The 23,594-nt window shown below is 37.1% G+C and overlaps 1 protein-coding gene across 11 annotated transcripts in view; it reads right to left on the bottom strand.

Moving 5' to 3' along the window:
* LOC127999208 (myocyte-specific enhancer factor 2C) overlaps positions 1-18,658 on the bottom strand; it is a 69,595-nt gene extending 50,937 nt beyond the window's left edge. For 5 of the 11 annotated variants that reach the window (XM_052592175.1, XM_052592171.1, XM_052592172.1 and 2 more), the window contains exon 1: positions 6,882-7,178. The gene's annotated coding sequence lies outside the window, so the exon portion shown is untranslated. Of the gene's footprint in view, positions 1-6,881; positions 7,180-9,681; positions 9,783-18,465 lie in introns of those variants that run through there. The other 6 variants (XM_052592166.1, XM_052592169.1, XM_052592173.1 and 3 more) reach the window with 3 other exon arrangements.
* Positions 18,659-23,594: the final 4,936 nt, after the last annotated feature.

Raw genomic sequence — 23,594 nt, 5'->3', positions numbered from 1 at the left:
TTAGAGATCAGTTTCTGTCATTTATAATGCATACACCGTAGCCTATACACATATAAATAAAACACCACTTTTTCACTTGCAAAATCCTGCTGCCAAACTCTTTCCCTCAACAGCACTCAAAGTTCAGACTCTACGGTTTAATGTTGTTCTAATCTAACTAAGGTGTCAGGCCTATGTTCAGGCCTCTCTGCGGTCTACAGGTGCTAACGCAGAGTCCAGAGGTCCAATACACAACCCCTCTAGAGAGACACCAGCAGGAAACTAGGGCGAGCTAGCAGGAATGTTTGCCGAGTCAAATTCAATCATGCCACATCATTAATTCACAATCTTAACACTTAGCAACAGGGCTGGGGACGTCGTAGTGTGCTAAGTGCAGAGCTCTTAACACTTAGGTTTGTTTTAATCAAATATACAGTAGGGTTCATAAGGTTGGGCTCAGTGAGATTTTTAAATGTTTCTGAAGGAGTCTCATACACTCAGCAGCGCTGCAATTATTCGATCAAAATACAGTAAAAACAAAACTACTGTGAAATATTATTACAAATTTAAAAGTGTTCTAATGTATTTTACAATGTAATTTATTCCTTTCATGGCAAGGCAGAATTTTCAGCAGCCATTACTCCTGAAAACTTTTGTAACATTGTAAATGTCTTTACTGTCACTTTTGATCAACTTAAAGCACCATTGCTGACTAAAAGTAATTAAAATACATCTTACTGTCTCTTGAAGGGTACAGTAGACACTTTAAAATGAACTTAAAAACCTATTTGCTAATCAAAGTAACTTGAAGTTTTACATACACTAAAAGTAAAACAGTACACTATACAAATTGGTAGTAAGCAATTTATCCTCAGGATAATTGATCTTAAAGCATGTTATCTTAAGGACCTATTTAACGCTTAAATCTGACTTGGTGCAATCTAGTGTACTTAGGTTGATTGAGTCATATAATCATTCACTAAAACACTTTTTTTAGGTTCCTGGCAATTTTTATTACAATTACATTAAATTGTATGTGGTACTTCTACAGGAGGTGGGAAAATACTTTAATGTTCATAAACAGCTCAACTTTTGTAACGAAGAAATAAAATTAGCACTTCACTTCTAAAAATATTCCATGACGTGGACATCGCTCTATTAGAGTACACTCCATGCCTACGCAGTATTTTTTTCTCTCTTCTCTTCCACGCTACCTTCTCTTTGCCAACCATGAAGACCATAAACCAAGCTCTGTCGCAAGCCTAACTTATAGTCATATGACTGTTTTCCGTTTAATAAGTTCCTGTTGAAACCACACATATCAAAGTCTGTATAGGGAAAAGCATGATATTAAGAGAATACAATGTGAATATTGGGTTGTGGGGGGGACAGGAGAGCCGCCAGTGTCCTGGCAGGTATCTCCCTTCCTTTCCTCATCTATTTATAACCTGTGAGCCACTCTGATCCAAAAATAAGACAGTGACCAATTTACCCTGAACAATACTGCAGGCTCACAATCGTAGTCCCTGGCACACATATGCACATACAGGCAGACAAAAAAAAAAAAAAAGTCAATCTCATGGCTGAGCTATTTCTGGTGGGAAGGCAACATTTAGGAAGTGTGGGCCATGGGCCAGCGAGCAGTTTAATGACACGCCTGCATCACATGGACTCTTGTCACAGGAGCTCCCGCCATTGTCAGGGTTGAACGCGGGCATGCGCGCGCACACACACACACACACACACACACACTCAAGGTTATTTGTTTTTCCACAGGGGCTGTAACAGAGCAGCTGCAGGTGAAAGGAGCCACCTCCGCACTTCACCATACAAAGCAGAGAGCACTCCGTGGCCTGTCCTACACTGGCCAGCAAACCCTGAAGTTTCAAATGAAGTGCTGCTCTTATTAATTATGTATACAAGTAGGTGCCGCACATTTCCTTTCCTTCTTCTCGCTCTCACTCACTCACACTTTATATCTCCCTCTCTCTCTTTCATTCTCTTCTTTTCCAGATGGAGCATCTGCAATAAAATTAATGACATCATTGGCTGTACTCCGGAGTAACTACTGGAAGAAAAGTCATACATCAAAGTAAACAGTATACTGTGGAGAAAGGAAAAAATACTTTAAGAACTATGAGGAAAAATCTTGGCTCTTAGACTTCTCTTGTTCCATTGTTAAAAAGAGAAAAGAAACAAATACATTTATATGTATTTTCTTTCTTTTTTGGTCATTTTCTATCTAACAATAGAAAAAATATATAATATTAAAATAATATAAAGACAAACAATTCTAAATATACATGATATTTACTGTGCAAGATTTAAACTATTTTTTTATCTATGAAAACATATAAATGTACTTTTATTATTTTAGCCGATGCTTTGATTCAAAGCAAATTACAAATGACGAATACAACAAGTAATTTATCATAAGGGGACGATAACACAAGAAGTACCAGCAATATACAATTTCAAAACAAGGAAGAGATAAGTTTTCAGTTTTCCAAAACAACTTAATACTGTATATATATTTATACAATCCTAATGTATTATTTTATAAAGTCTAAAATTAATTGCACCGAACATTTAAAGTAGAATAAAATTGAATTAAGATGGAACAAACAGCCAATGGCTGAAACTGGCTCGTTTGATTGGTTGTTTTGGTGGTGGGTGACAGCCTGCTGAAGGACCCTCTGCAAAAGCCACCACAAACATAAAGGCATTAAGTGTCACAATGCCAGGCTCGCAGACACATCTCCTCTTCTGTTTTAACGACTTTTCTTTTTCTTTCTCTTCCTCGAATCTCGAGTGTCCAGCGAGGCATGCTTTTTCCAAAGTTTCAGCCTCCGATGCTGACAGGCCGCTGTTGAGAATGGCACAGATGACTGCAGAAAGACACACGTGTGTAGCTTGGCAGGACACCGCTCGTGAGAGCTGCTCTTGCGAGCGCCCGAGAGGCTGTCTTTATAAGCTCGGCTGAATGAAACACCTCAGCCTCACACTAATGAAAAGAAACTCTTATTTCCATCCGCAGTTTTATGTTCAAGCCTATTTGAATCATGTCTGGCAGTTGTCAGACGAATTAGCCTGTGTTTAGTACCGAACAAGCTAAAAAATAACACGTGAAACAGTGTGCGATGATAAAAATCACAGCGTTGCAACGCTCTGAAAGTGTCAAGAGGACCTTCGAGTCCGTTGTGTTTTCAGAAATTGCTAAAAATACACGCCTTGCCAAACGGCACTGTGCTACGGACAGCTCCGGCGACAGAGACGTCTGGGTTATGAATGTTATGTGAAGCTGGGGCATAGAGGCCCCTCTGTCCCCCCTCTCACTGGAGAACCTTACAGAATGACTGGGCTATGCTGCCCCACTGACAAAGATAAATTACATTTGCTGGAAAATATTTCAGCATTTTCCCCCTCCCCTACCCTCTTGACTTGTCTCCCATTTTTTTATTTTATTATATATATATTTTTGTAAGATTTTCTTTTCGTCGCATTTTTGGCCCTCGTCCACCAGTGTGCCATGGGTCCCTCTGCTATGAAGTGAGACGCACACACTGTGCCACTGTGCTTTATCATGAAATGCACCGTCCATCTCCAGTGTTTAAGCACGGAGTCAGCAAACGCATATCCACATGGTTCAAGAAAAAAAAAAGATGGATTGCCATCGAGACTTAGAAACTTGACCGGATGTATTTATTTATTTATTTTGCATTAAAATAGGAAAGTGTGAAATCTCTGATCTGGTTCTTAAACTGTATATTTTAAATCAGCAACTCTAACATGAGTGCAACATCCACAAAAAATAAATAAAAAGAAAAAAAAGAAAAAACACACATAGACACTTTAAATACGGAATGCTGGATTGCATCAAATATACATGCCTAGATAAAATAAGCTCTTGAATGTAGGGATGAACCTTTACCTAAACTGTTTTAACTGTTCTGTGGACTCTTGTCTAGCTTAAAATGTGCTCTATTTTCCTAGGATACTGACCAAAGTGGATATTTAAGGAGAGCAAGGACAGAAGGGGCTCCCTGCTGGACCACCCAAAGCTGAAGAGGAGTTAGATGAAACAGGAGACACCTTTACTCCTCTGACTGATTTACTAATCTGGTGTTCGCTGTGATCTGTTGCGCACATTCATTCGGCGCACGCACGCACACGGACTTGTCTGTCATCGCAGCCTCCTTGTAGCAGCCTCTACCAGCTTTCTATCATCTGCTCATTTACAAATACACAGTAAAATATAATTTTTCTTAGACCAAGCAAATACACAACTCTACTACTATTTCCGGCTACATTCAAGCAGACTTCTACAGCATACATAATAATTACTGTGTGTTCGGTACATACTACGTCAACCCACAGCAGATCTTTAGAACAGAGAAGGCTCAGCTGAAAAATGCAATTTTATGCAGAAATATTCTTTTCACAATGTAATTAAACATCAAAGGCAAGGACTATTCCTCTGTGATTGAGCAGCACTCTGGCGAATCAGCTCCAAACACCACCTTCCACTTTACAGCGAGAAAGAAAGTTGCCAAGCGTCACTGCTAATTACAAAATAGAGACAGACGCAAAGTTAAATTCATGATGCTAAAACCAGGACAGACTCGTGTGCGCTGAGTACGCTCATCTAATGCCAAACATCATAACCTCTTTGAGGGTAAAAGTGACTTATTTGCTTTATTAAACTAATTTTTAAGCCTAGTAAAAGAAGCTGAGAGAGTATGGAAACAACGATATGAGAAAATGAACTGTGCTGTGTTATAAAATGGGGCTGATATTGCTGAAGAGTTACAAAGAAAATACTGATTTTTTTTTCTTTCTCCGTAAGCTCATGAAACTTACTGAGAGATTGTTAGAAAATTTTTGGTTTAAACATGTAGAATGATTTATTTGGTGGTGGTGGTGGGGGGGGGGGGGGTAATTTAGAACACATTTTGATGAATACCTATTACTTCGAATTAATAACTACATCATTTTCGGCATAATGCCTGCCTTTGCTTGAAGATTAATAATCATTCATTACACTGCACATGCTTTCTTTGACTGACAGAAAAAGAAATGTAATTCACCTATCATTTTCTTTCAACAAATAACCCTGAAGACAGTACAACCCAGTGTAAACTTGTGCTTCGGAGGGGCACACAAACTGCCTGTAAATGCCCCTGACAATCGGCTCAAGTACCTCAGCCAATCAGAGTGACACGTGGAGAGCTGATCCCTCTCTGAGAGAAGTGTAAGGCCATGTTGTCACTGCTGGTTTTGTGAATCAACAGAAGCCAAATCCCTGGTGATTTCCTAGAGATGACAGGTCTGAAGAGGACCGCTCGTGTTTGTGTGTGTGTGCATGTGTGTGCGTATATGTGCACGGCTATTGAGTGTAATCATATGTTCACATGAGAGTGTGTTCTTCTTTTTCCTCTTGGGCAGATTAAGCAAACACTAAATCCCAAGAGAACAACAGGTCAGACACTTACACACATGTACATACACACACATACAGGAGCTTCATTGATTGTGTTTGCCTGTCCGACAGTATAGGCTGAAAGAGAGTGCACTTGAAGAAGTGACAGAAATACAATACATGACGCCCTTTTGCAGTGAGAAATTGTACCCGTCTGAAAATTTGCAATGCTACTTAAACTGATAAAATAAAAACTATGACGTGTTAACTATCATATTATTTCATGCTTAAGTAAAGGAATGCAAGAAAAAAAATTGTTAATACATAAAAAAGTGCCAAAAAGTAATTATCCTGCAAATTAAACAATCACATTCTTTCATTTACATCTGCATCTGTCTTCACCTTTACTTGTAAAAGTATGCAGATTCTCATATATTGCAACTACCAGCTTAATAAATCACTTCAAAATGTAATTAGATTATAACAACTTCTTACAGTAACTCCTGAAAAAACTAATATAAAAAGTGTTGCTCACACAGATTCAGCTCATTCCAAATGCTACATTTAAACATATATATATATATATATATATATATATATATATATATATATATATTAACATAAATCACTTCTTTGTCTAGATAAAAAACACTTTAATTCATTATGATAGGATGAAATTGTACATTGCTAACAATTGACCCTCTAAATAACTGTTCTCTCTAAATTTATTCATAATATTTATTCAAATATATATATAATAAGTTTGAATTTATATAAACTTGTTTAAAGCTAGTAATCTTCCCTTTAAGCTTACTGAGACTGAAAACTATGGATTTAGGGCAATAAAATATGGTCTCTTAGCCAGAGTTTAGGTAGTAGAATATTTATAGTGTCTAGTATTACTAATATTGCTATTCACGATGCTGTGGTTTCTTTCTTTTTATTTTATTTAGTTTTATTTATGTATGAATTTACTAGCAAAAGTTGGTCTAATTCAATTTTAGGCTGTGGCGCTTGATCTGCCGGCAGTTAAACATAATATAGTCAATGACGCGAATGAAAGTTGAACATATTTGAGCGCCCGTTAATTCATCACTGCATTTATCGGCTGATGACCCTCAGACCTCCACACATCACCGACCAGCTCTTTTACAATATTCACAACGGCAGTAGCTGTTCATTCACGAGCGCTGTTAAGAGAGTCGGCTGATTCTGCGAGCTGATAAAACACTTTAAAAGACCCAAACAAAAAGCACGCGCCTTTTTTCTCTTTAAAAAAATCTCTAGACGCAAAGAAACAGAAGTTTGTGCTTCTCATGTCAGTAGTCACAGAAGTGACGTGAGCTGTCATGTCAACTCTCTTAACGGATCTACAGCACCTCTCTCCCTTATTATTGGGTTAGTATAAAAACTCATCGAATAATTGTTTACCAACAATGTCACATAATGTATCAACGAACTGTCCGGTACCAGTGTGACTTACTTCATGGTGCGTCTGAAGTGTGTCCGGTGAAGTTTGTCCTGCGGTGTGACGGAAGGTGTTGAGCCGCCGGGTGGACTTCACCGCTTCACCCTTAAAATCCACCAAAAATCACCAGCACCAGAAACAAAATAAATTGCCGTTTTCTTAACGCGTGTTTCTTTTCTCGTGTCTAATAAAAAAGCGTGTCAGATGCTGAGGTTGGTGTCGGTCGTCCACGGTGAGGAATGATTAAGACGTTATTGCGACTGATGATGTTGAGCTCCGCGCCTCTCTCTCTCTCTCTCTCTCTCTCTCTCTCTCTCTCTCTCTCTCTCTCTCTCTACGCAGGGCAAATAATCGGGTTTACTCTTGAAAGGGGGACGGGCTTACATCATTCCAGTGTTTTACTGAAAGAAGCGCAACACTAATGCGTTTTTATCTCCTGCCTGATAAAGTCAAATCACATTGTGTATAGTGTCAACGTGTGCCTGTTCACAGTGATACTTTTAGTTTTGTGACTTTTAATGATCTTTTAAATAATTTGTAATTTATTTAAACGGAAAATTATATATATATATATATATATATATATATATATATATATATATATATATATATATATATATATATGCCTATATAATGTTATTTGTTGTTGTTTTACTATATAGATATAGTTATGTTAACACTTTATTTTTGTGTCCTTACATGTTAGACATTAGCTACATGTAGGATAATTATAGGCTAGTGATAACAATAACTTATGCATGATTACACTGGCTACAACTAAACCTAAACCAAACCCTCTTCCTAACCCTAACCATACAGTACATGTAGTTAATTAATATTACTTAGTACTTAAATGTCGCCTATAATTACACTGAAACAAGAACCTGTAACAAGGATTTAGAATCAATAGTTCTAGCCTGATGCAATAAATGTAAAATATTTGAACAAATGTAAAACTGAAGTTAATTTGCTGTTTTATATTTTGAAGTATATTCGAAGGGAAAACCTGCAGTTATATGTTTATCACATGTTTTCAATAACTTTGAGTTTAATTAGCAATAAAGAAAATCAAGCTGCAACATTGTAAAGATAATTAAATAAGTGGAAACAAAGATATTGTTATGTGAAAACATAAAAAACATTTTTCTCCTACATAAAACATAATTTCTCCTAGCACTTTGATTCATAAACTTGCATAGATTAGTGCCCTCTCATAGCCCAATCTTCTCACCATATATTTAAATGAGTTTCTTTATCACTGGAGATAAGTACTTTAACACATGCTAAACATGAATAAATCACGCATCTAACTGAGGAATCAAGAGATGATAATTAAGAAAAATCTTGGCTGCAATCACCAAAACTCTCCATGCCAAAGACCACCTTGTAAATGTTCAGAAATAATCATTGAATTCACGTTAAAGGGTTAATAAAGGAATAGAAACTATCATATTGCTGTTTTTTCAGTTCCCCATCTTAAAGCAGTCATCTGAATTTCTTCATGCTGATATTTTGTTGTTATGTGAAGCTATTTCCTTAGAATTAACCTTAAGCACCACTTGAGTCACTGACAGACAAACCAGTAGTAGAAGTAAAACATGAAATCAGTTAATGAATTAATAAAACCTGCTAATCTGCCTGACAGACTGTAACTGGACCCAGTGGTATCAGCTTCCGTGAGATCCACCCTCTGGCTCACAAGACACTGTAATCTTGAATTGCATTTTTATTGGTAATTTCAATATCTAGATCAATACAGCTTCGGTTCCACCAGCTACAGTATATAATATCACATGCTAATAGGCTTGCTGCGGTAGTCAGTGTTACCAGTATTACCCGGTGTTCGGCCCCACACCGAAAACATTACTCGATCACTGTGACACCGCCCCCCACTGTCGTTTTGCTTTTTTTTTTAATACAAATAAAAATCGTTTAGTTCAGTTGGACAATGGATGCTACAATTGTAAACTGAAAGCATCTTCTCCGCTCTATACAGCTTGCACTGCAGAGTAGCAGCAAGATTCAGATTTCACTGATCACGTGAACAGAGTGAGGTGAGAGAGGTGCTTTCAGTGGGTTGTGGCTAAAATGGATACATCTACATCCAGAAGTTAACAATAAATGTAATTTTCTACCAATTAAATTGTGTTTTATTAACGTCTACACATACCCAAACCCTAAACCTAATCCTAACAATAATGCAAATACAAATTATTGTTATTCAGCGTGACAGAAATACACCACGTCCACAAAAATGACGTGAATACTGAGGAAACAATGGCAGACAGAGGACTTGTCTTTCAAGCAAAATGCAAAGTAAACTAATAGACTGCTTCTTAAACCAGAGAATGTGAACATGTTGGTTTTCTTGGCACTGTCACCGACAACCAGTTTAGTTAATTTTTTTCTTTTTTCTTTCTGTTTGTTTACTTGTCATTACACTAGGCTTTTCTTATTTTTATTCATTTAATTCCACAGTTTTTGCTAAACCTTCTCTAATTTATTAGCAAAAATTTAATACAGCATATGCTTTTCATTAAGAGTAACAATGAATCTATCTTTCAAGCATTTGTTTTAGTCGTAGAAATTGAAAGGTGCAAAACGTAAGCACAACAGACAATTATCTTCTTGTAAAATGTGACAAGTTTTATCAGATTCTCTGATTCACCACGCATTAACACCATACAGTTCCTTACATTTGGCCAGTCAGCTATATGAGTCAATGGAAATGCTTTTAGCCTCGGGATCCGCAGGCCACAATATCACTTTTATTTACTTGTATGTCTATAAAGCATGTATATTATGCTATACCCACCGTGTTCACAATTCCTTTAGTTCTTCCATGCTCCAGCACACAGATTTACCAGGAAGACCCTCTTAGGTTTCAGAGTGCAGTTTTGTTTGTGTAGTTGGCACCTGGTGAAGAGAGAGAGAGAGAGAGAGAGAGAGAGAGAAATTATTTCTGTGTTAATAGCTATCTAGGCAGTGTATGGCTGGGGAACTACAAAAGGAATAAATAAATCTATAAACAATGTTATTGAGTTTCCTCTTGCATATTAATGTGGTAGGTAAACTGGGTAAAGAACAGGAAGAGGAACAGAAACAACAGTAACTACAGCAACTACACCAACTATATCATTGATGTTGATCTGCAGACGCATTTGCAGTTTTAATCCGCTTGCCCTAGACTTTATTTTTCATTATTTTATATGTGTATGTATATAAAAGAACGTTTTATATATTTATGTGTAAAACAAATATTTATTTTACACATTTTAAATATATTTGGTTTGATTTTGGATTTGCAAATTTAAGAACATTAGTTCAGTCTACTAAACATTGTGCAGACGGGGTAGATGTTCCCTAAAGGCACTTTACTGTAACATCTCAAAAGAGGGTTTCTGTCAATGGAAACTTAACAACATAAAACACTGTAAAGATTAGTTAGTTTTCCTGACCTAATTTACAAACAGACAGACACACACTGGATACATGTGTATACACAAATGAATTATTCTCCCTCTTGTTTTCTTTGGCTGTCGATCGCTACCAGACTGTCGGTCTAAACTAACCCTGCTTGCCATCACTCAGGATCAACAGTCCTACTTCCAGTAAGTTCAAAGCCACAAGGAAAGTGTCCAGTAGTGGTTATGTCATTTCGTATACACATACAAGAGGCTTTCAGAGAAAGGTAATTTTGAGGTTTCGGCCTCATTGTTCATGTTTGCAACGAGCAGATGGAAGAAGATGGAAGATAAATACACAATGTTAGTGGCTGACAACAATCCCGCCTACGTTGTTTTCTTTTCAGGAGCCCGGTAGTTACCCATGTGTGTCTTATTATCTTCAGTCAGACGTTCGGGAGGATAGAGGGACAAGGCCTCTATTTGGTTTTATTTTAAGAGCATGATAAACATCAACACGTTTTCTTTGGCAAACAGGAACCAGCAAGGCTGTTAGTGTATGAGTGTGTGCATGAGTCTACGTGTGTGTAATCTGTTGCTGATCACACTCATGTGAAAACACAATCTGGCTGTCAGAGCTGATAACAGTGTCAAGTGCTCAAACACCAGCGCTGAGCTTTCACAGTGCATGAGAGCGCCGGGATGAGCCTGTCTCCCAAGTCTGGCCAGATCATAGATTCTTCTTTTCCCCTCCTTATTTTGTCAGTTTATCTCACTCCTCCCCTCTGCTTCTCTCTCTCTCTCTCTCTCTCTCTCTCTCTTTGCAACCTTAAAATTTCACCCGGTTTCCTCTCTTTCCCTCTTTCCTCTCCTAAACTTTGAAGTTTTAGATAGGCAGACAGAGGAAAACACACTTACTAACTGGGTATTTATGCAGCACAGAGTTACATAAGAGTCTCAAAGTGGGTGTACATTTTATATTATATATTTTTATTTTTATTTTATTTTGTTACTTCAATTCAGTATCTATTTGTCTCAGTATGTATTTAAAAAATGTACATTTAAATAAATGTATAATAATATATAGCTATAATAATAATAATAATAATAATATTTTATTATTATTATTATTAATAACCTATTTATTAATATAAACCCCTACCCCTTTTTTTCCTTATTCATATGTTTTGGTGCCCTATAGTCAAAAGAAAAACACATATGAAATGTGTTGTTTTTCAAGATATTAAAAAGGCACTGGGGTATTTGAGACCCCAAACAAGACTTGGTGGATGAATGAAAACATGACATGGGACGTCTGAAATCATTATAATTTTAAGCTAGAGTATTATCATACAGTAGCTGCACACAAATGTATAAGACGTGCCACTGCATGCTCACCTTACAGTGTCATTAATTCATTTCATAAAGATCCTTCAGGCTAACTGAGTTTGTTCCACCCTTTTGATTATTTTTGGCCAATCTGGAACAGATATTAATCAGATGATTCACTTCATCACACCAGCCATTTAAGATCAGGATTAATAGTTCTCAATGCAGGCAGAGATCTCATCTTACATTAGCTCTGACCCTTCAAAAAGTCCTTATCTACAGCAAGCCATTCTTATACGGCTGCAACTTTCAATGGATCTCAAAGTAATAAAAAAGTGCAACTTTAACTTTCCAAGAATACATTTTACTTAGAAACTTCTGAAAGTGCATAGCTGATGAAATCATCACGGTTTGAGCTCTCTCTTCATTGCATTTAAATAGCACCTGAGCTCACTAACACATATTGTGGTTGGAAGAAAACCGGTAGCGAAGGGTTGACTCGTGTGGGGACAAATTTGGTAATTTGCATGTTCTGTTGGGCAAACAGCGCGTGAACGCTACACTTTTGATTCATTATAGATGAACCACAAGCAGCACAACTCAGTTAAGCCTTTGTGCAGGATGCTGCTGCTCTGGTTTCAGTAAAGCTGTGTGCTGGAAAAAGCCACCCCAGTTCCAGTTACCCTGCACTCTACTGAAGTCTTTGTCTCCCCTGTCAGTACACCTGTACTCTGTCCCACTTGCTAATGGAGGCCTAAATAGGAGTTAGTGTCAAATGGCAGTAAAAGTTGAAAACTATATATCTTTTAGCATGTATGAGCACAGCTTTAGGGACACTTTATTTGAACAGTTCTCTGCCTTATGAGTGAAATGTGTAACTGCAATGTATTCCTCTTCCAGCAGGGGTGCACTAAGGCTTTCTCAAGGATGAGTCCACCCTGTCCATCAGCTAATAATAGCAACAAGCATTTAGCAGCATGACTAGAAGTAACAAGCATTTAAGTAAATAAAATATATACTAAGTTGCAAATCTCTCAATTCACCAATAAAAACACTGGCACATACTCTCTGTCCCATACTGAGAGCACCTTAAATTGTCAGTCATCATACTCTAATGATTTTTCCTAATTTGACCAGTGGAAACTTATTCACTCATAACCTCTGTGAAACTTGCACAGTTATTTCATTGTTTCAGTAAGGTTTCTCTCTCTCTCTCTCTCTCTCTCTCTCTCTCTCTCACAACGGTGGCACTTAAAAAGATGCCAACATCACATTTTTCTGTCTCCAGACTTATATTAAGAGTGCCAGCCGGTGTTTCCTGAGCTTGGGAAGAAGTTGGGTCCTAACAGATGGTGGGCATTATGGACAGTCAATGGAAATTCTACCTATATTTTCTTATATTTGTTCCAAACTGCTCATAATAGTTCCCTTACCGGACAGTGTAGATTATCTGTGCAGGGGGTGGTTACATGCATTTGCTGTATAAGTATGTCTGATGTGTTTTATTTCAGAAAATATTTTGCCACAAAAATTTATTAGCCATCTGCAGTTCTTTCAAATGCAGTTCTTTTAGTCTCTTTCAAGACTTCACTCTTTGTCTGTTTCATTCTCTCATTTATTCTCTCTCTTTCCAACAATGCTGAAACTGCTGCACAGCTACACTCGTGCACACTTCAGATGGTAAAGAAATAAAACTCACTTTTACACTTTTAACTCTCTTGCGTTCTCTTCTCAGACTGAAGTAGATAAAAAGGAGCAAGGTCCTGTTGACCTGAGACATGAACTTTGAAGCCCCTTCTCTATGCCCGCAGAATAGACTGGATCTTAGGCCCGCAGTGGAAAAGTTGTGTTATTATAACGGCCTTACCCATAAATTACACAAACCAGGATTTTACAAAGCACCTTTAGAGAATAAGCTCACCTAAAACTAAAAACTCTCTCATTATTTCTCTCTCATGTCCAAACATGTACACTATTTTTCAAAAATTTGGAGTAGTAAGATTTTTTTACAAATGTTTTGTGTCAACAAGGCTGCCATTGTTTGATACATTTACTTTAAAAACATTATTATTGTGAACAATGACTACAATTTAAAAAAAAACGTAAAAAATTGTAAAATGTAATTTATTCCTGTGATGGTAAAGCTCAGGCACGTGCACAGGTAGTGCTCAACCTGTGCAGAGCACATGCCCTTTTTGCCCTTACACTCGGAAGTGCCCTTTTTTTGGTGGTGTTTTTTTTATATTTTTTTATCAATGCTATTGGTCACCCTTTACGTCTGTCTGTCTGTTTTACAAATATTTAGCAAATGAAAGTTCTTAAAACGAGCTTGTGTAAATCTTATTCGATCCCCAAGCGGTCAGTAAGCTGATAACTCCGCCCCCTCAATATTCATTGAATCAACTGAAGTTCCACAGCAGCCGCACAGAAGACAACAGCTGAGCTGAACACAGTTTTGCGAAGGGTAAATAAATATCTTGTTGTTTGAATAAGTACTACTAAACACTATGTCTATAAAGGCTCATATTTTATTTATTTGATGTCTGACTGACTCAATGACTGAGACATGTGGGCGTAGCCTGAGAGAGAGAGAGGGCTAGCATTTTGCCATCTAGTCATAGCCAACACTTAAATAGCCTGTGCAGATAGTAGCATTTCATCTTTTATAAAATGCGATTTAGGCCAAATGCATTTTACCACAGGAAAAACTGAGCGCTCCGTCTATATAGCTAACGTTACAAAAACTAGTTTGTAACCTGTAGATGAAAATGTAATGTGATGCCGGTGTAGCAGTCGATTCTGTTCCCCTCGGAATGTCTGTTCCCCTTTACGCAAACATACTACAATTGTTGCGTAGTTGCCGAGTTACTATACGTACGGTCAGAACTAGCGTGCGCAAGAAGCGTGACTGGATGTACGGCAAGTCAAATAAATTCAGGACGAGAGGTTTTTCAACTTGAAATGTAAAAACATGAGACAAAAATAACGGAACAACTGCAAGATGAATAATAATAAAAAAGAAAACAAACGGGAGTGTGAGAATCATTTTACTATGCAGCAGTGTGGCAAGAAATTTGTCCCTTTTTGCTTTCCTTACATCCAGGTGTGTTTGGTTTATTTGCATGCGGGAATGTTGCCAAATCCGCGGAATTTAGGCTACTTTGGGAAAATGTTTGATAAACTATTTAAAAAAAAATTCATATTTGCACACATTCGCTGGTCAAAAACTTTATATTGATAAGTAATACAACAACATATAATTAGTTTTTACCATCGAAAAATCATTACAGGTACGCACCCGCGCTGTTTCGTACCTCGTCCCCTTGATAACATATATTTCTAAGAAATTTTCTTCTTTGATTTACGATTGCTGATACACTTAATTTATTAACATTTAGGCTAATCATGTTATGGTATACTCTCCGCTCGTCCTCACATTTATAAAATGTAGTAAAACATGGTTTTACGACAGTAATGTAGTAGTAACTAAAATTTTTTTTACAGAAGATCTCTGTGAAATCTTTATATTTTATCATGCAGAATGTAATTGATGATTCATTCCAATAAAATTTTAAATAACTTTTCTATTTTAATATATTTTAAAATGTAATTTATTTTTGTGATCAAAGCTGAATTTTCAGCATCATTACTCCAGTTCAGTAATCTTCAGTGTCACGTGATCCTTCAGAAATGCTTTTCACTGCAACTGTACTTTTCACATTGTTTTTATTTATTTTTTCATTGCTGGCTTATTTTAGGGAAATTGTAGTGAATAAGAGACCTTCAAGAAACCAACATCCCTGGTCCACCACAGTATACAATTTTTGCCAGGTAGGCAGATACATGTTGGATATGTTATAGTAACGGTATCGCTATAGTTTCTTATAATCTGGAATTGAGTTGGACATAATTACTTAAATTACATTTAAAAAAAGTTTGTCAAAAACACTTGACTCATTGCTCACCTTCCCCTCTTCTCAATGTCATTCATAATCATGTTAACCAAATAATACAAATTAGCTTATAAAACCAAACAGAATAGCTAAAAAAGAGAATATATATAATTGATATAAAAAAAGGGAGGGGGGTGCCCTTTTTCAGTTTCAGCACATGCCCCTCAAAAGGTCTGTGCACGGCCCTGGTAAAGCTGTATTTTCAGCAGCCATTACTCCAGTCTTCAGTGTCACATGATCCTTAAGAAATCATTCTAATATGCTGCTCAAGAAACATTTTCTGTCCAAAAAAAAAAAAAAAAAAATAAATAAATAAATCAAATAATAATATATATATAACACATTCCATTATATTTCTCCTCACAGAGGAAAGTCAGTGATACAGGTTTAAAAATAAATAAATAAAATAAATTATAATGACAGAATTTTCATTTTGAACTGTCCCTTAGGAGTTGTAGATATTGATGATCTTAAAATGTTTCATTATTGTGAGCCACTTTAGAGAGGTCATATCATAAAATGGATGGATCTCAAGTTCTCATTATATTTCCAGCAAAAGCCACTAAATTACTATTTAGACAAAATTAAATGTCAAAATCTCTTTTTCAGAAAATCTGAAATCCACCCTCACACACACACTCGCTGAAGATTCACACTGGAGAATATAGAAGCATAGGAGCGCTGAGTCTGATGAGTGATCCTAGATGTACACTTCCCCTCGCAGCGCTGCTCTGCTGAACGGATGCCGCCTAAACCTCTTTGTGCCTGCAATAGCACACCAGACTCATTCTTATTCAAACAAGATGAGACTGGAGGCAGGCAACAGAGATTAGCCTGAGATCAAAAGGCGGTGAAGCGCTCGTGTTTTGTCTATTCAGACGGGCCCCATCCAACATGCAAGATCCACGAAAGAGCAGAGCGCTGCGCCGACGCCACCCTCTCCAAGGGGCAGAGAGGAGTTAGATGAGGGAAAGTGAATAAAGGAAGAAAGGAGCAACGACAAACGGCCAAGGCTACAGCTCCAGTGTGAAAAACCGGAATTAGATTATGAACAAGAGAGAGAAGAAAGAGAAAAAAAAGAAAAAGTAAGCCGCCACTGCAAGCAATTATAGTAGGACAAAGACGATTGTCCCTTTTTTTCAATGCAAGAGAAAGAAACCATGTGTTTCCATGTGTTTAAAATGTCACCATTTTCTGAGAATTAGCTTTAAATATGAAATACTCGTCTGACAGACAGTAACATGGAAGCATGTAACCTAAGAACATAGCATCTGGATCTGCAATATGCAACATAAGCATGGTAACTACTGCAACGCCTGCGTGCCAACTGTGATTAATATAAATAAACGTGGGGGGTTCATTTCTCAACACCGTATATGTTTTGTAGTTCATTTAAACTTAATAGCGACATTAGTGCACAAACAGGTCTGTCTTTGTCGCACCCTTAACGCCGAACGCTGCTGCTACTTGCAGTTCATAGCTAAAGTCAGATCACTTATGCTTTTAGATGAGCTGATAAATACGAGGGCAAGCAAACACTGCTGACTGCCATATTTGTGTAATTCCCAGGTAATTTGTGGCTATTAAAGATTTTGCAAAGAACACAAGAGCCTGCAGGAGCTTGGGAGACGAGGACTAGTTCAGGGAAACACACACACACACACTCACACACGCAGACAAACCGAATCCTGACATAGCCACTGGCGAATAGACAGAGAAGGGTTCAAAAAGAAAAGGGTTCCTTCTCTACAAAGTGCATCCCCTTTGCTGTGAGAAAGCAACGTTCTCTCCCAACCACAATTCAGATCAAAGATTTGTATTTATTTATTTATTTTGGCAGCGAGAAAGTTTTTCACATGACAAACATGGGAGCTTCGGTAAACTGGGTCAGAGCTGCCTTGCCTGCGTCTCCATGGGGTGGGATGGTGGGGGGTGCAGAATGTCATACTCTGAACACCCAGGAAGAGAGGGATTAGATGGCAGAAAGCTTCTAAGTGATGCTTTCTTAAAAAATATGCTGCCTCAGAAATATTATTCTCAGAATACGCTAGAGGAGAAGGCAGATTGAATCTGGATTTTATTCTCAAAGGACTAACCTGATGTCAAATTGAACCGCATATTGTTGAGTCTTGTAAATATTATAATATTATAAGTAAATAAAAATCTATCTATGTCTCTGAAATAATTATTTTTGATAGAGAAAAAAAATCCCATCCTCCCGTCTATCCAATATATACAGTTATTATTATACTGATGCGATTTTTCTTTACATTTTCTATATCTCTCACAATAACAAACGGTATTCCTCAAGTTTCTTTCTTTTTATACTCTTCCCACAGATTCCCTGAGTTCCCATGTGCAAACTTTTCAAACCGTTCAGACCATTTCTGCTAGCGTAAGCTCACCGATTCCCCTGTTATAACTTATACTAAGGCCTGAGTGATACAAACTGATATTGATTCAGTAGTGGCTGCTAGCTAGAAGTGAAAAAAAATCTACACAGTGCTGAGGCTCGGAGGTTTCCCCCATGTTTCACTTCAAATGAAGCAAATACTGTAGTTGATGGATTCAATTACTCTAAACATGAGTTCTAGTTAAGTCTGACATTGAGGAATTAGAACAACATAAACACATCAAATAGAGTCCTCTCATGTCTGTGATCAGTTGTAGATTACCTATACAAATGAGTACAAATCATTCTGTGGATTAAATAGATGTTTTGTTGTTTCGGAGCCCTTAAATTTCACAGTTCAAACTGTTTGAACTGAAACCCCCTCACAGAAGAACAAATAAAACACCAGTCTCTACCATGCTCGGCCACTATGCAGTTCTCAGTTTTTCCACAGACATACTTTTTCGGCTCATCACAATTGGGGAAGGAGGAAGGGAAGAGCTCGGAGAAGACAAACTCACCGGTGCCGTTCTTGTGCTTCCCCAGGAAGTCACACCCTGCAGCTCCAGCTGTGGGCCAGGTTAATCGAATTCATAAAAAAATAAAATAAATAAAACAAAAAGAAACGAAACAAGAGAAATGCCCTGCATTAACGGAGCCAGACCAGCTGGCTTTCAGCAGAAACCCGATGTGGGTTGTGTTGCCCTGCAAACGTTCTTGAAACTGAAAAGGTTGCTATGCATACACACAGAAATGAGACACTTGCTCCCTAAACACACACCCATATGAAAAAGTGGCCCATAAGATTTGTGGCACAAGTATTTGGCAGTGCCTGATCTCCACCTGTTCCCATCTCTCCGGGCTCAGAGGTAAATTTATAGGCTCGAGAGATATCAGTGACACTCATACCTTTGTCATTCCTGGAATTGCTTTCCTAACTGTCATCAAAATCATCAAGCAAAATAGACAAGCCTTACATAAGAACATACATTAACATATCTATCTATCTATCTATCTATCTATCTATCTATCTATCTATCTATCTATCTATCTATCTATCTATCTATCTATCTATCTATCTATCTATCTATCTATCTATCCATCCATCCATCCATCCATCCATCCATCCATCCCACATTTTAATTATAAAAGCATTTGTGAGAGTGTTGAGTAAAAGCAATGATTCATGTCATTGATCGCCATTATTTCTGTACGGTTCTAATTAATACCACAAACACTGTAAGGCCAGCCACACAATGTGTAATTTCAAGAAATATTTATAACAATCCGATTATGAATGATATTTTAACCTGGAATAGTGCAACTACAGGGAAGACAAGCATTTCCCGCTTCAAAAGTGTATTCCCAGGGGCTCACGGACTTCCATTCTCTCAGTGACATTGCATTTGCATTGACCCTGTTTACAATATCCTGGGGATATCTGACCTTTAATGGGAATGGGTTTTGGTAAGAAGGAATGAGTTCATCATACATAGCTAATGGACATTTCATTGAAATGGGACACAAATATATGACAAAAATAGTTAAAGTGTATCCTTGCTGTAAAAACAGGTCAGTAACAGGGGAAGAGGAAACTATTAAGCCGGGGAAAAAAAAACATAATTATCCCATTCTGTACAGAGCATAATTTCTTTGTAATTGCATTTATTATTGGCCCTCTCCACTTATCTTAACTTAGTTATGATTCCATGCCTCATTCAGCATCCAGAGCGACAACCTGGAAAACTGCATTTCTGAGTCAGCACACCTTTCCTGTTTTGTCCTTCTTTGCTGTCTCTCTTCACTCCACTTAATTACTCACAGACAGTTCCTTCCAATATTTATTCAACTCATTTTTAAGCTGCAGTGTCTCTGCTGGCCAGCGAACATGCTGTTAAAGCACTCAACGCTGGACACAAGCTGTGTATTCCAGCGGCAGCAGCAGCATGCAGGAGTCCGGCTGTATGTGCGGCTCTAGAGGACCAGTGTGGCAATGCACAGCAGCAGAGACGCCCCGACCATCAACCACAGGAGCCAGCCCGGCTCCCCCCATGAGGCACGCTGACTGGACCCAAGTGTGTGTGTGAGGTAGAAAAAGAGAAAGAATAAGAGCAGGATTTGTTCGATTTTTATTTTTTTTATGTGTATATTTTAGTGTGGGAAGTATGTCTGTACTTTACACCGTGTGTTTTGTTGTCTTAAAGGTGACAGAAGACTAACAGGAAATCCAAAACAGCATTTCCTGAAGCTCTTTAAGGCTTCAGTGCAATTTTAGTTTAGTCACTGACAGCTCATTTATAGTAATTATCTTGATGAATCTACTGAAAGATTTATTTTTCAGTAATTTGTTTTTAAAGCAGTGCATTTAGTGAAAGTACTTCAGAGTACTTCCTATATTTCAATATATATATATATATATATATATATATATATATATATATATATATATATATATATATATATATATATATATATATATATATATAAATTAACTATGAAAATTAAAAAAAAAAAAAAAAAATTATTGAAAATAATTTCAATTCTAAAAAATTGTTTGGTTACCTACGTTATTCAAAATACAATCAAAGTCATACAAGTTTGGAATGAAAAAATATATTTTTTTATTTTATACAACAGATAATTATTACACACAATGTTAATTTATAAGATCTAAATCTGAATCTAAATTTATTGAATTCTTTAAAAATAGTTCAAAAAATTCCTTTGGATATTTCATTATTTTGAATATCCCAATCAAATTAAGCCATAACATATGCTATTAACTTCTCAGCTTACTCTCAGCAACTGTGTTTTTGTGAAAAAAAAGAAGAATGTATCTCTGTATTAATGGTACTGAGTGGAATGGGCAGGTTCGAGTCAGCCCTCTCCTTGACACAAGGTCGCTCTGTTTGTGTTCTGCCCAGGAGACTGAAGGGAGCCCACATTTAACGTGCACATCCATCCATTCATAAGCACGCACACATATGTGTGCAGTAACCACGCTAAACACATCATGCGATTTCATGTTCCATGCCAAACGCCATAAAGTTCTGATGAACTTTGAGCCTGAATAGAACTGATAAAGTACAGAGAAAGAAAGGAGGAAGGATTGGGGTTTGGAGAAGGCAAGAGCACTAGACAGAGCGAGGAAGAGAGAGGTAGAATTCTGAACACCTCTTTCCAAAAACAATATTTTGACTGAAAGGTTAGCCATCTGGATCTTTTGAATGCGGGATTACGGCTGTGCCTCAGCTTATTTTTTCCCCTATTACCACTTTGGTTGCCACAGACACATCCACTAGCATTCATGGAGACCCTTTTTGATGACAACCACCCTGCTGCTGCATGAACAGCTCTCCAACCTACTAAGGAGAAACAATGGGTTATCTGAGTACACTTATAAAAATAGACTACTTTGGATACATGGAAAAGTATTCAAGAACAGTTTTACTTCATTGGCTTGCATTTATATACAGAATCTTTTTGGGTTTGACACTGCCTCAATTGCAGAATATGCTATTCTGCCACATACTGAACTAGATCGGTCAGTTGCATCCTTCTGAATGTTCCAGTAACACTTTATTTTAAAGACCAATTCTCACTTCTAACAATAGTAGTTGCTTATTATATAGCATGCATGTTACTAGCATATTGGCTGTTTATTAGTGCGACGAGTGGGGCGGGGCCGAAGGACGTGGGAACGAGGAATGAGGCCGGTGTAGTGATTGGAGATGAGCTACACCTGCGACCCACCACCGGTCTCGAGTCCCACGTAGGAGATGGAAGGATATAAAACTGGAGCGACGACAGTGAAGGACGAGAGAGGACCAGGCCTGGGCTTTTAGTTGTGATTGCTTTTTATTTGTGCAAATCAGTCGTCCGTGAGGGGCTGATGCGCTGTTTTGTGTTTATTTTTGTAATTAAAGTCTTTATTTGATTGTCCGCTGGTTCCCGCCTCCTCCGTCCCGATGATTGTGAAGGTTATATTATTACAATTAGTATTTATCCCTTATTCTGCATGACCATATTCTAGATTTCTTAACCTGAAGAAATACCTAAACTTAACATACCTTACTAACTGTTAATAAGCAGCAAATCATAATTTTTTATTTATTTATTTTTTTAAGGAAAAACTCGTAGTTAATAGTGAATATTTTTTCCCCTTATCTAATTCGGTACCAATTTGGTATTTTTCTAATTCGGCACCAATTTGGTAATTCGGTACCAACCTAAAACAAAAGGGTGTTCAAATGTATTGCTCTTAATACTTAGATTTAATTGGCCAATTAAAGTTGTACACCAGCTTCACATTATTAATAATAATAATAATAAAATAAAATAAATAAATAATCGCAAATGGTTTGGACAGAACAGAAAACAGTCACGTATACGTGTGTTTTGGCAGTTGCAGTTTCTTTATTATTATATTAACTCAGATTGCTTTTAATTAAACTATATACTCTCTTTTTTTGTATTATTGTGTGTATTATCTTTTTTATTTACCTTCTTATATAATTTATGTAATTTCGTTTTAATCATTTTTATAATAAAAAATAGAAATGAGTGTCTACACAGCTTTTAACATCTAATAATAATAATTAAAAAAAAACAGCACATGAAAATATAGTATGTTCCAATTCACCAGTGGTGTCAAAAGTACTGGCATTCATTACTCAAGTAGAAGTATAGATACTAGGGTTTAAAAAGACTTTTGTAGAAGTTGAAGTATCAACTCAAGCTTTTTACTCAAGTAAAAGTGCAAAAGTACTGGTTTAAAAAACTACTTAAAGTATAAAAGTAAAAGTAATGTAAGGGGAAAAAATGCCATTAAGAACAAAAGCTTAGGCCGCACCACAGGGGCCTATTGTGTACTACCCCACCTCCTCAAAAAAACATTTTTCTAAAGGCCCTAGGCCATAATGACTATAATGTTGTATTAAAATGTTCATGGTTGAAAAATTTGGGATGCACTAGGCTTCCTGTTTCAGCCGCATTTATGAAAATACAAAAATGGTGTGCACATCCCAAACATCCAATTAGGACGCAGGTGCAAGACAACTGAATGATATAGACAAATAAAGAAATGAAGTCTGAACACTGAAAACTACTTCTCCAGAGGAATTTAATCAAGCAACGTTTCGACCATCAGGTCTTCATCAGCCGCATATATGCCCATTTAAAATGAACACACTTTAGTACAATGCAAATACATTAAAGGACTAGAGATATGATGACTAGTTGCCAATAAGTATTGTTATGGTGCAAAAAGTCAAACTTCAGAGGCTTGTCATCAATAACCTTTAATGGAATGTAAATGTACATCCAAGCTTAGCTGCAGGAATCTGCGAGGGCAATGGACAAGAACATTGGTGCAGGCTTAGTGACAATTACACTTGTATGGTTGTCTATTTACAGTAAACATTATAGTGCTGTCAAAATGAATGATTAATCCAAGTGATTAATCAAAAACTAAAACTGAAAAAGAAATCATAATCCTGATACTTTCTTGATTGATAGCTTCTTGTATTTGGTGCATACGTCTGCTATGTCCAGTGTTCGGGGGGTAACGAGTTACAAAGTTGGTATAGCCTACTTTTCACAACATTGTCAATCGCATCGTCAATCGAAAACGCTAATTTATTCAAACGTC

The sequence above is a fragment of the Carassius gibelio genome, chromosome A5 (genome assembly GCF_023724105.1).
Source record: "Carassius gibelio isolate Cgi1373 ecotype wild population from Czech Republic chromosome A5, carGib1.2-hapl.c, whole genome shotgun sequence".
Lineage (NCBI taxonomy): Eukaryota > Metazoa > Chordata > Actinopteri > Cypriniformes > Cyprinidae > Carassius > Carassius gibelio.
Note: the sequence above shows the minus strand (reverse complement) of the source record. Positions and strands in the feature narration are given on the sequence as shown.